Source organism: Scomber japonicus, chromosome 8 (genome assembly GCF_027409825.1).
Source record: "Scomber japonicus isolate fScoJap1 chromosome 8, fScoJap1.pri, whole genome shotgun sequence".
NCBI lineage: Eukaryota > Metazoa > Chordata > Actinopteri > Scombriformes > Scombridae > Scomber > Scomber japonicus.
In genome coordinates, this window is record NC_070585.1 from 2,834,894 (window position 1) to 2,846,350 (window position 11,457).

Here is an 11,457-nt window from a genome sequence, read left to right on the forward strand (position 1 = left end):
TAGTCGAGGGGTGCTTATCTGATTTAATGGAAGTGGGGTTATGCGGGCATGCAGATGTGGCATGTCCGCCGCCGCAGAAAGAGCTCACATGAAGGTAGCGGCATTGAGACATTTTGCACCCTTCTTCATTAAAGTTATTACATATGGTGCATCCTCCTTGATGTAAAATGGGTCGGCCCCTCTTATCAACTCCGCTGATGTTGGGTGAAAAGAGGGGGCGGTTGGATGCGACTGGCCTGGGAATCAGAGTCGCTGGAGGGGCTGGTGATGGTGTATGGGGAAGAGCATAACTCCTGGTCGGATTATGTTGGTTACTGGTCTTGGCCGGGATAGAACAGACAGATGTGGGATGAGACGGTGCGCCACACAGGGAACAAGGCTGAGTGGCATGGGTGGCAAAGATGCAACAGTAAGTCTTGGTGTCCAGTGTGCCCCAGTAAGTAACTTCATTGAACTGCTGAAGGCGGGTTGCGGCTTCGGAAGTGAAGTGGATGTGATATCCGCCGAAACGGAGTGCCAGATTAAGGATAATAGACATATAGTCATCCAGTTCTTGGCGTCGTGTCGGAAATCTTGAGCAGAGGGCGTCTCTGTATAAACAGAAAGTATATGCGAAGTTCCCTGAAGCCGGAGGATGGTTTTTGGTTAAAATACCTTACGGGTTCATCTGTTTGTCTGTCAACTGGAGATTGGTGGAGGGAGGGAAGGAGTAATATGGCTAAATGGACATAATTACTGTCTAATATTTGTTTCCTAATATTGGTGGGGACGGGCGATGGACGGGAGACGAGGGATGCGGGGGGACGCGTAGAAGGATTGGCTGTAAGCAGGGTGAATCTAGCTGAATGGTGAGGTGCGGAAGGGGCCGGCAACACGGTGCCGGCGACCCCGGTTGGTGGAAGTAGCTGCCCGTAAAGTAGATAGGCGTGGGAGGCTGGCGTCCCGGTGCCATAGGCTCCTGCCGAGGCAGCCTGCTGATTTTGAAGCGATGAGAGTGCTGGGGGCGCTGGCATCCCATTGCCATACGTCCCGCAAGACACTGTGCTGGTATTGATTGGAAGGAGCTGCAAAATGTTGGGGCATCTCGGTGCTATCAGCTCCTGCTGGCAGCCTGCTGCTGTTGGAAGAAAGAAAAGCAGGCTGGGGGCGCTGGCATCCCGGTGCCGCAGGCCCCATTAGCCATTAATTGGGATTGGATGGAGGGAGCAGCAAAGCGTTTAGGCATCCCCGTGCCATGATAAGCTGCTGCATTGGTGTGTCTACACTGTGTGGAGAGAGAAGCAGTGCGTACTGGCAACCCGGTGCCAGCCACGGAGGAGAAGGCTGGGGGTCCTGGCATCCAGGTGCCAGGTTCCTTCTCCCCAACTGATCGAAATGTATGCATATGGTGTACGGTGGCTGCAGTATCATGCTGGGCCTGGTGGGTGATAACCAGAGTTTTCCTATGCTTTGAAGCACTCTTCCTCCTTTTTGGATTGGAGGCTTAAGGTTGGGAATAAGTTACCTCTCTAGGCGCGGTTCTGATGTCACCATGTGCGACGTGCGTGGTGACGTCACTTGGAAGGACGCCGGTGTGGCTGTTGAACACTTTGGCCTTGTTCAGTCCCTCCAGGATTTCGCAGGATTTTTTTCTGATTGTTGCGGCCTAAAATGCCTGATTTTGCGGCAGCATTTAAAAAAAATTGCGGTAAATGTTGCGATGTTTTAAGCACTTTTGTTGCAATTAAATTGCGGGAGACAGTGACAATTGCACACACACCATCTCTGATCTCATTGCACATTCAACTTCATATTTTGAAGACAGTTTTCACACTGTTTTTAACATTTTATTTGACAATATTTATCTCTCTCTCAGACGCATGCACACACAGCACAGACACACATACACAGACAGAGATCAGTGATGCGGGTCGGCTTTTTTTGACACCCGCCCCAACCCGACCCGCCAGGAGATCCAACCCGCCCCGAACCCGAACCCGACCCGAGGAACAAAAAAATAAAGCCAGTGAACGTATTGCCATGGAACCTGTTTAAATTGAAGTAATAGATCATATACTGTAGGTAACAATGATATTTCAACAAAACGTATTTTAAATTGAAGAAGCGCAGAGCATATGATATTTATAGCTGATGACTCATAGATCGAGAGGTGAATTAATCTTCTGATCACAATTTAACTTTAGCGTCACTAAGCTATGAAACACATCCGTGTAGGTTATTATTGATTGAGCACAAACATAATGTTGATTCGGAGTGACACCCAACTGTGTTAGGACATAGTCAGGTTTGATCTGAAGAGATTGTGGAAAAACGGCACCATCAAGCTTCAGCTCGCTCCCGTTGCCATGGAGATTCAAAACAAAGTAGACAGAGACGCACACAATATTGATCTCCCTCACAAACACATGCACACAACACAGACACACAGATACAGACACACAGAATTAGTTGAGTTTACCGTCGCGGCAGACGGTATTTTTTGCCGACCTCACTCCTCCAATTTGCGGAAAAGTTGCGGTAAAGTTGCGGTGATTGGACAAAATTGCAAAGCCCGCACAAAATTGCGTGGATTGGTTGTATTTGCGTTAATTGTTGCGATCGCGACATCGCAAATTCCTGGAGGGACTGCTTGTTGTCGGCACAGCTGAAGTGGATTCCCCTCTCCCTGAGGGTCTTATGGAGGGTGGCCACGGTTCAGTCAGAGATGTTTGAGGAACACTGGCTGGTAGTGGACCTGGGCATGGTGGCGCATCGAGCGGCTGCGGGTGGAGACGCCGGTGTCGGAGCGAAGTTGGGGGGCTGGAGTTATCCTCGCAGGTGAGGGAGTTGGATGACTGTGGGGTCCTCTGGAGGAAGTCCTCGAAACGCTGCGTGGGGCTGGTGGGGGAGGTGTACCTGGAGAGGTGGAGGAGTCGTCGGATGAGCTGTAGTTTTGGAGATTGAGGAGAGATGATCCGGGCGAGATGGTGACGATGGAGGACATGGAGCTTGCAGGAGTCGACCGTTTTCACGGCCGGTTTAGGAGCGGGGATGGTGAGGCCTTGGCCACTGAGGCTATGGCGGCTCCTTCGGCTGGTTGGAGACCTTGGCGTTGGGTAAGGGGTGTACATCCGAAGACCTCATCATCGGAGGGAGACAGAAAGATGAAATCCATGCTAAATTACTATTAATAAGTACAATAACTTCTTGATCAACAATGGTAGTTCTAGTACAAACGAGAAACACGAATGCGAGCGAACGAGGGGGAATGGTTATGTCTGTTTATATAGGAGCCGGAAGGGGTGTAATTGGTGTGTGTTCCCGCTCCTGAAACTGCACTTGTGAAGATTCGATAAATATCTTGGGATAAATGTGGCTTTAAAACTTAAAGATCTTTACCTCATAAATTATGTCCCATTGCTCAAAAAGGTTAAAGAAGAACTAGAACATTGGAAAATGCTCCCCATCTCATTTCTCGGACAAATAAATGTAATCAAAATGAATATACGGCCCCGTTTCAGCTACTTATTTCAGTCACTGCCCAGTTACTTGGATAAAACATTCTTTAAATCTGTAAACAAAATGATAACTTCTTTGCCAAGAATAGCTTTTAAGACTTTAACAAAATCTAGAGAGAAGGGGGGGCTGGCTTTACCGGACTTACAGATAGATTGGGCAGCCCAGACAAAGGGCCTGATTAGCTGGGTACAAGGACGTAAAGATGCTCACTAGATTGATATAGAAGAAGAACTTTGTCTTCCTCTTTCTATATCCCTGCTACCATTCATTAACAATATAAATGCACTACATCAGGTAACAAAAACATATGTAATTTACAATACTCTTCGGGCTTGGCAAGATGTAAATACGTTCTGTGGAAACCTTGGCAACATCTCCAGGCTCTCCCCCTTATCCTTGAACCCAGATCTACCACCAACAATTGTTTGCTCCTTGTTTGCAAAGTGGAGAGAGAATGGTATACATCAAATCCAACATTTGTTTACCAAGAATACACTGAAATGCTTCGCAGACTTAAGATCAGAATACAAAATTCCGAAGGAGGACTTTTATAAATATTTACAAATTCGCCATCTAATAAACACCCTGAAAGGGGAACAACATTTGTCTTTGGGGCTAACAAATCTTGAGGAGATCTTGGTGAAATCTAAATCATTGAAAGGAAAAATCTCTGTAATTTATAGTGCTTTGATAGACCACTACAGCTCTTCCTTGACCCCACTTAGGAGCATATGGCAGAAAGATGTGGGATGTGTTTTTGATGAGGACCAGTGGGATACTATATGTCAGAACGTTTTTTCCTCACTGTCTTGTAATAAAATAATCGAACAAAACTATAAATTCATGCACAGGACGTACCTTACTCCGCTCCGCTTAAGTAAAGTGTTTCCTAACTCTTCCCCCAGATGTAATCGTTGTAAAATATGTAAAGGGTCAATTATGCATGTTTTTTGGGAATGCAGAAAACGAAAACTTTTCTGGAAGGCAGTACATGATCTGACTGTTAAGGTTGTGGAAACCCTGCTGGACATTACACCGATACCGTACCTATTCGGTACGGAACTGGACAAGACACTGGACACCACACAGAGGAAGAGGATTATCATAATATCCTACATAGCAAAGAAATGCATCCTACTTAATTGGAACCACCAAAGACCTCTATCGTTTCCTTTGTTCAAACAAATCTTAAATTAAACTTTAAGACTGGAACAACGTACATACACCCTAAAGAATAAAGGGGAAGTCTTTGGGAAGATATGGGAACCTTTTATGGACCTTTGACACTATCATTTCATAGTAAGGCTCGACATGCCTATTCAAAAGGATGAACTGTCTGTTTTTTTCTCTTCCTTTTTATTTTTATTTTTTTGTTTGTCTTTTCCCCCTTGTTTCCTTGTTTGTTCGATGTGTTATTGAAATGTTAAAAATAAATCAAAAGACAATTGAAAAAAAAGAGATATTTTTCAGTGATAACAAGGAGAAACTTTTTCAAGTTCTCAGGCAGAAAAACAAACCTGACACGTACTGATGAAATGTAACACTGATTTTTTTGAATTTTTCAGGAGCAAAACACTCAAGCCATTGCGACTAAGTGACAGGACTCACATTTGAGTTGAATTTATGTATAGTTAACTATTGTCTTCGGACAGGCTGAAAAATGACAAAAGTGTATTATTTTATTAACAGAAATAACTTTCTTTTCCTACTTATTTTCCAACCAAACTCTTAGTTTTGGTTAAACTTTCATGCTAAGATGTGGAAATGGCATGAGCAGCCTGACAGCCGCAAACAACATAGACAAAAACAAAGTCTCTCTCTCTCTCTCTCTCTCCCTCTCCCTCTCCCTCCCTCCCTCTGTGTGTGTGTTGGTGTGTGTGAGGTTGCAGCAAAGCTTCAAACAGCTCGGTACATCTGGCGGCACCATCGTGTCACTCCAGAGCACGTCTGTGTCTAAGTGGAAGCCTCTGCATTGTTAACAGACGGTTGTTAATTCGAAGACAGCACTGTCATTAGCTGCTGTAGTACGATTCCAAACTGAGAGTCATGACTCCAGCTGGGCATCCAAACCTCAACATGTTAGAACACCAATTAGACACTCAGTGTTTCAGTGTTTGTGTGAGTGTATCAATCCTGTCCATGACTATCAATTTCAAATAAGTTAGTTTAGTTAGTAGTGTACGTAGTGTCATAGAGGGGAGATACATTCCCTCCTGGTAGCTGCAATAAAGGACTACAAGCTCATTCCTTAAATGACTCATAAAAAACCCGTAGTAATCATGTCAGTCAGGACAAAGGTTACTGCTCAGCTGATTGTCCTAGTGAGAGAAAAAGAAGTGAGGAAAAGAGGTTGAACAAAGAACACAGGGTTTTTGTTTTGTTAAAAAATAAAAAAAGGTGATCCAAAATTCTTATTTATATATCTGCTTGTGTCTTGTTTATCTTCTTTCTGCAGGAATGAAGTCAACATTTAAAGAGAAGAATGAATACACAATGCCTCGCTGTCTTCATTTTCTGCACGCACTCCTCAAAACCTCTTAGAGGACCTGACCTGTATATTTAAATACACATGTATGGACATATATTTGTGAATTATATTTACTTTATGCAAATTCATTCTGGTTTGCAATTTTAAGTATAAAGTTGAAATTTAAAGAGCTGGCCTGGTGCAACAAAGCAGCCAGCACCACAAAAAAACAGTCAGCAGCTCACCACTAATATGCTGATGACATGGACTTAGTTGGTCTTCTACAGAAGACAGACCCAGTAGGTAAAGCTGCCTATCTGGCCTTCACAAAGGCTTTTCAAACATGGTGTTGTAATAGTCTGTTGGAAATGAATGTGAGTAAGACCCAAGAAGTGATCTAAATACCAAAACAGAGCCAGTTTCAGGTTGAAACTGTGATCATTTGAAATATTGGCACAGTTATAGACAGTTATATTTTCAAGAGATGCTCACAGTGTCTTTATCTCCTCAGGAAACGGAGCAGCCTTGGAGTCAGTCAGCAGATTTTAGAACTGGTGTATGAAACAATTGTTGAGAGCGTTTGAACTTTTCATCTTCCTGCCTGGTTCACTCACCTACACTGTAGATCTAACAACTAACTGTCCAGGATCATGTCAATGGCCAGCAAAAAGACCTCGTCATTACTCTGCAGGAGCATTTTAAAGGACAGTTTCCATCCACTATAGAGCCACTTTGAGCCTTTGAGCTCCAGAAGATGCTATATGCCGTTTTTCCACTATACAGTTCTAGCGCTACTCAGCTCGGCTCGGCTCGACTCGACTTGACTCGGTATGGTACCAAGAATGACCTTTCCCATTACTATACTGTAGTACCTACTCAACGTGGGCGGGGGTCATCATAGCACGGCTGCGTGAAACTGCCGTGACTTTGTTTTATACGTGACACAAACACTTCAACAATGGAGGACATGGAGGTGATGGTGTACTTGATGCTGTATGTGTCTTTCTGTCACACACAAAGCAAGAAAATCGAGCCGAATCGCTCTAACACTGTTGCCTGTATTTAAAAATGGCTGGTTTGATTCTTGTGTGAGACGGCTCATGACTCTTCCAGTGAAGACTCTCTGACCAATCAGTGGCTGGCAGTGTGTTGACGTCGCATTTTAGTATCGGCTCGGCTCGTTTGGAACCTCAGCAGAGCAGATACTAAAAAAGTACCAGGTACCAAGTACTATCCCTGATGGAAACGCAAAAAAAAACAAGTCGAGTCGAGTCGACTTGAGTATAATGGAATGTATAATGGAAATGCGCCAAAAGAGACTCTCTGGCTACTAAAAAGCTTTAAATAAATTCTTCACTCCAAGTGCTGTCAGCATCCTGATCACAGACTGAGTGACTGAGAAGATCCAAGCTACACATATGAACTGTTTTTCATGTGTAATAGGGTCTTTTATGTTGTATATCTGCAGTCCAAAAAGGCCCCCACTAACTAATACATGGCAAAAGTACATTCAAAACAATCTAGTACCTTCTGATCATGTTCACTGTTGTTGATCCGCAGAAGATCACAGTCAAAAGTCTCCGAAATCCTGCTTGCTGTGACTATTGCTGTCTTTTTGGAAAATGATTGGTTAGAGACACACCTGATGAGTCCACACTGCTTGAAAAGTTAACAACACCCCCTGAATATCTTGTTTCTGCTGACCCGCGGTGGTTTAGCTTCTCACTGTGCTGCAGTCATGTACAGCTGTACTCCAGAACTCTGTGCATTGCTGTTGGCTGTGAAACAGAGCATCATATCCATCAGTGATGCTGGCGGTGGTCAGCAGTGAACCAGGCTCTAGACTTTCAACACGCTGTTTAAGTTCTTATTTAAAAGAAGAAGTAGGAAAGAGCACAATATCAACACAACATTCACTCACAGTGTGTGCATCAGTTGCCTAATTGTAAAAAAAATAACTATTATTCTCACTCAGTGCATTCCAGCATTACACTGTTTATAAAATTCCACTTTCACTACCAGCTCATCTAAATGCTGTGTGTGATTATACACTCCTTTGAAAAGTAAAGCCTGGAGCTTCCAGAGTGTCTGCTGTCATCACTGAAGGACGTTGGCATCTTCAGCTGCGAGCCAGACAGACATTGCCGAGGCTCCTCTGGTGTACGGTCTCAGATCAGAGCCGAAAACCTCCAATTATAAAGCTGCTCTGAGACATGAGGGTGTCAGCCCGGCCGCACGCAGTTTACACTTGGAAGCTGTGAGGCAGAGGCTGTTTGCTTGGACAGCACTTAACGCTGCCACAGCTTGACTTGCATAAATTTCTTAATGAGTTAGACGAAAACTGTGCAAACTTGGCTGGGGCAAATGAGGCTCAAAAAATAAATCAATAAACTTACAAACTCAACAGCTTGAGAAAAAGCAGGCTGTGGTTTAGTAAAGAGAAAGCACAGCTACTTCTTTTAGTATAACTTTATACTACACAACTAGTGTAAAAATATATTAGGTGTATGAATCTTGAATCTTTTAGAAAAAAAGAAGTACAGAAGTCATCTCATTGACCAAACAGTATGTAAACTCCTACTGCATTGGGTATATACATATATATATATATATATATATATATATATATAGATATAGATATAGATATATATATATATATACACATACATACATACATATATATATATATATATATATATATATATATATATATATATATATATATATATATATATATATATATATATATATATATGTATATATACACTGTATATATATATATGTATATATACCCAATACATCATATAGCTTTATTTTGTTTTTTACAGAGCTGCCTTGAGGTCATATGATGAATTCCCTGTACTTCAGTGAATGGACCTGCCTTACATGGAATGTGGTGTCTACATGCGTCCAGTATATTCTATTTGATCTAGATACAACTGCAGATTGCTGCTTGACTGCTCATCTGAGTGTTGGTTTTCAGGTGAAAGCGGTTAAATAATAATAATAATAATAAAGTCCAAAAATCTTAAAGTTAACATAGACTTTCTTAGTGTACATCGAATCCGACAGATTTACACTTTTTTTTTAAGTACCATGTGACCCCAGGAGGGCTTTGTAGTTTTTATAAGCACGGTACACTTAAATGTGTATAAATATTTTCTTATATGATAATCTTCTAATAATTTATTTTCTGGGAAGCACATTCTGTTACAACCCTCTGAGATGGCTCATGTCCAAGAGAAATATTAATCAATTTATCAAAAAAAACAAACCAACAATCGCCAATTAAAGCTAACAGGGCACCCAAACTAAACAAAAAGAAAGGAAGACACCCAGATCAGCCCAAAAAGGGACGTATAGGATCTCTCTAACACATAACAACTAAACCTAACAGAAAGAAAGCTGTGACAGACCTATCAAACAAACAGAAATCTAATAAAGACAAGAAGCAACAGATCAGACAACACAAACACACAAGCTGCTGGGAAGTGGAAGAGAGAGAGAGTGATCCAGGTTCCTCCCTCTCTTTATAGGTCATGTGACAATCAGTCTGAATCACAGCATCTGGAGAGAAACACACCATAATATGAATGGAATGTCATACAAAGTTTGCCCAGCAGGGGGGGAGTATGTAACAATTGACACTTTAAATTTTATTTAGTTTAATTTAGCATAAAGCTGCAATAATCTATATTTTTATGAACAAATGGATCAAATTATTACTGTATGTATAATGGTAATGAAGTCACTTGTAGTGATGAACTAATAGAGAGTTCTCCTCAGCTTTATGTTCTTTCAGCTCATTGGTTTGCCGTTACATCATATTTACAGTTCATGTTCACTCTCAGTCGTCTCATCAACCTGGTTTCCAGCAGCAGCAGAAGCAGGCAGCTGTTTGCAGAGAAGCTCGAAAATGTCAGTGTACTCTATCTGCTCAGCATTAAAGCTGACAGACACAGCTAGAGACCAGCTGGTGAACTTAGTGGAGCATTTGGCAGCTAAACACACGGATATTATTTTCAGGAGTTGAGAACAAAATAGAACAAAAAGAAAAAAGTGACTAACATTCAGCAGGTGACCAGAAATACATGAATACTAATGAATGCTAATGTCGCTCTGGGTCTGTTGATGGACAACTATACTAACACAGCAACCATAGCACAGGACCAGTGGCTGGAAATGATCCATGATATCTTTGTTATGGAGACGTTGACATACATTGTGTGAATCAAAGAGGACACTTTGAACAGGAAGGAACAGGAACATTTATATGAGATGTGACACTGACTGACTGGGTGAATGCATAATTGGAAATGTGTATTTGCATGAATTCTAAACGACTTCTGTTTTATTTGTTTTTTGTTTTGTGTGCCCCTTAGTGACCAAAAAAAGCAGCTTTTATTGTCTGATATTTAACCTCAATATATGTATGTTATTTTTTTGTATAATTAGGGTTGCAAAATTCCGGGAATTTTCAAACTTGGAAACTTTCCATGGGAATTAACAGGAATAAACCGGGAATTTACTAAACTGAAGGTATGTTCTTATTAGGGAACTTAAATATAGTTGTGTACAATAATATTTTAGCATAATCCTGACTAAAACAACCAGATATCATGCAGTACAGCTGAATATCTATGCTATCACATGCTCACATAGCATACTGTTTACTGCAGGGCTACTGAGACCACGCCCCCTACATGCACTGTGCATACTGAGACCACGCCCCATATATGCAATGTGCATAATGAGACCACGCCCCCATATGCACTGTGCATACTGAGACCACGCCCCCTCCATGCACTGTGCATACTGAGACCACACCCCCTACATGCACTGTGCATTCCTCCATCACATGCACAGATCCTGTCAGGTATGTGTAGCTTTACAGACACATTGTTGTATTTTTTCAGAGTTGTGTGTGAAACCATTAAGAATAATAACATTTAGTTGTTTTTTTAATATTAAATTATAAATAATTGTATAATTTAATATAACTTCAACAGCTCAGGGACATCAAGAGACATTGTGCACCTTTTTTTATCGTCAACTTAAAATAATGTTCTGTTTTTTAATGAAGGGGTGGACTTTTTTATCCAATTAATCAATCAAATGATAATGCCTTTCCACTAAATTACCCTCAGTTGCCAAAAATTCCCATAATTCCCATGGAAAGTTTCCAATATGGAATATTTCCAAAATTCCCCAGCTTAACTTCCCATGGAAATTTACCGGAAACTTTCCGGAAATATACCGGAAATTTTCCACCCCTTTGCAACCCTATGTATAATTTTCATCATATAATTGTATTCCAATCATTTCTTTTATGAAATGCATATTTCTCTTGACATTTCTCTTCATCTTTCATAAGATTTTAGCATTTGTAGGTGCAACTAACTAGCAACTATAAACTGTGCTATATGAATAAACTTACGTTGCAGCATTGAACCCATTCTTTGTCCACTGAACTATTAAAAAAACAAATAAAT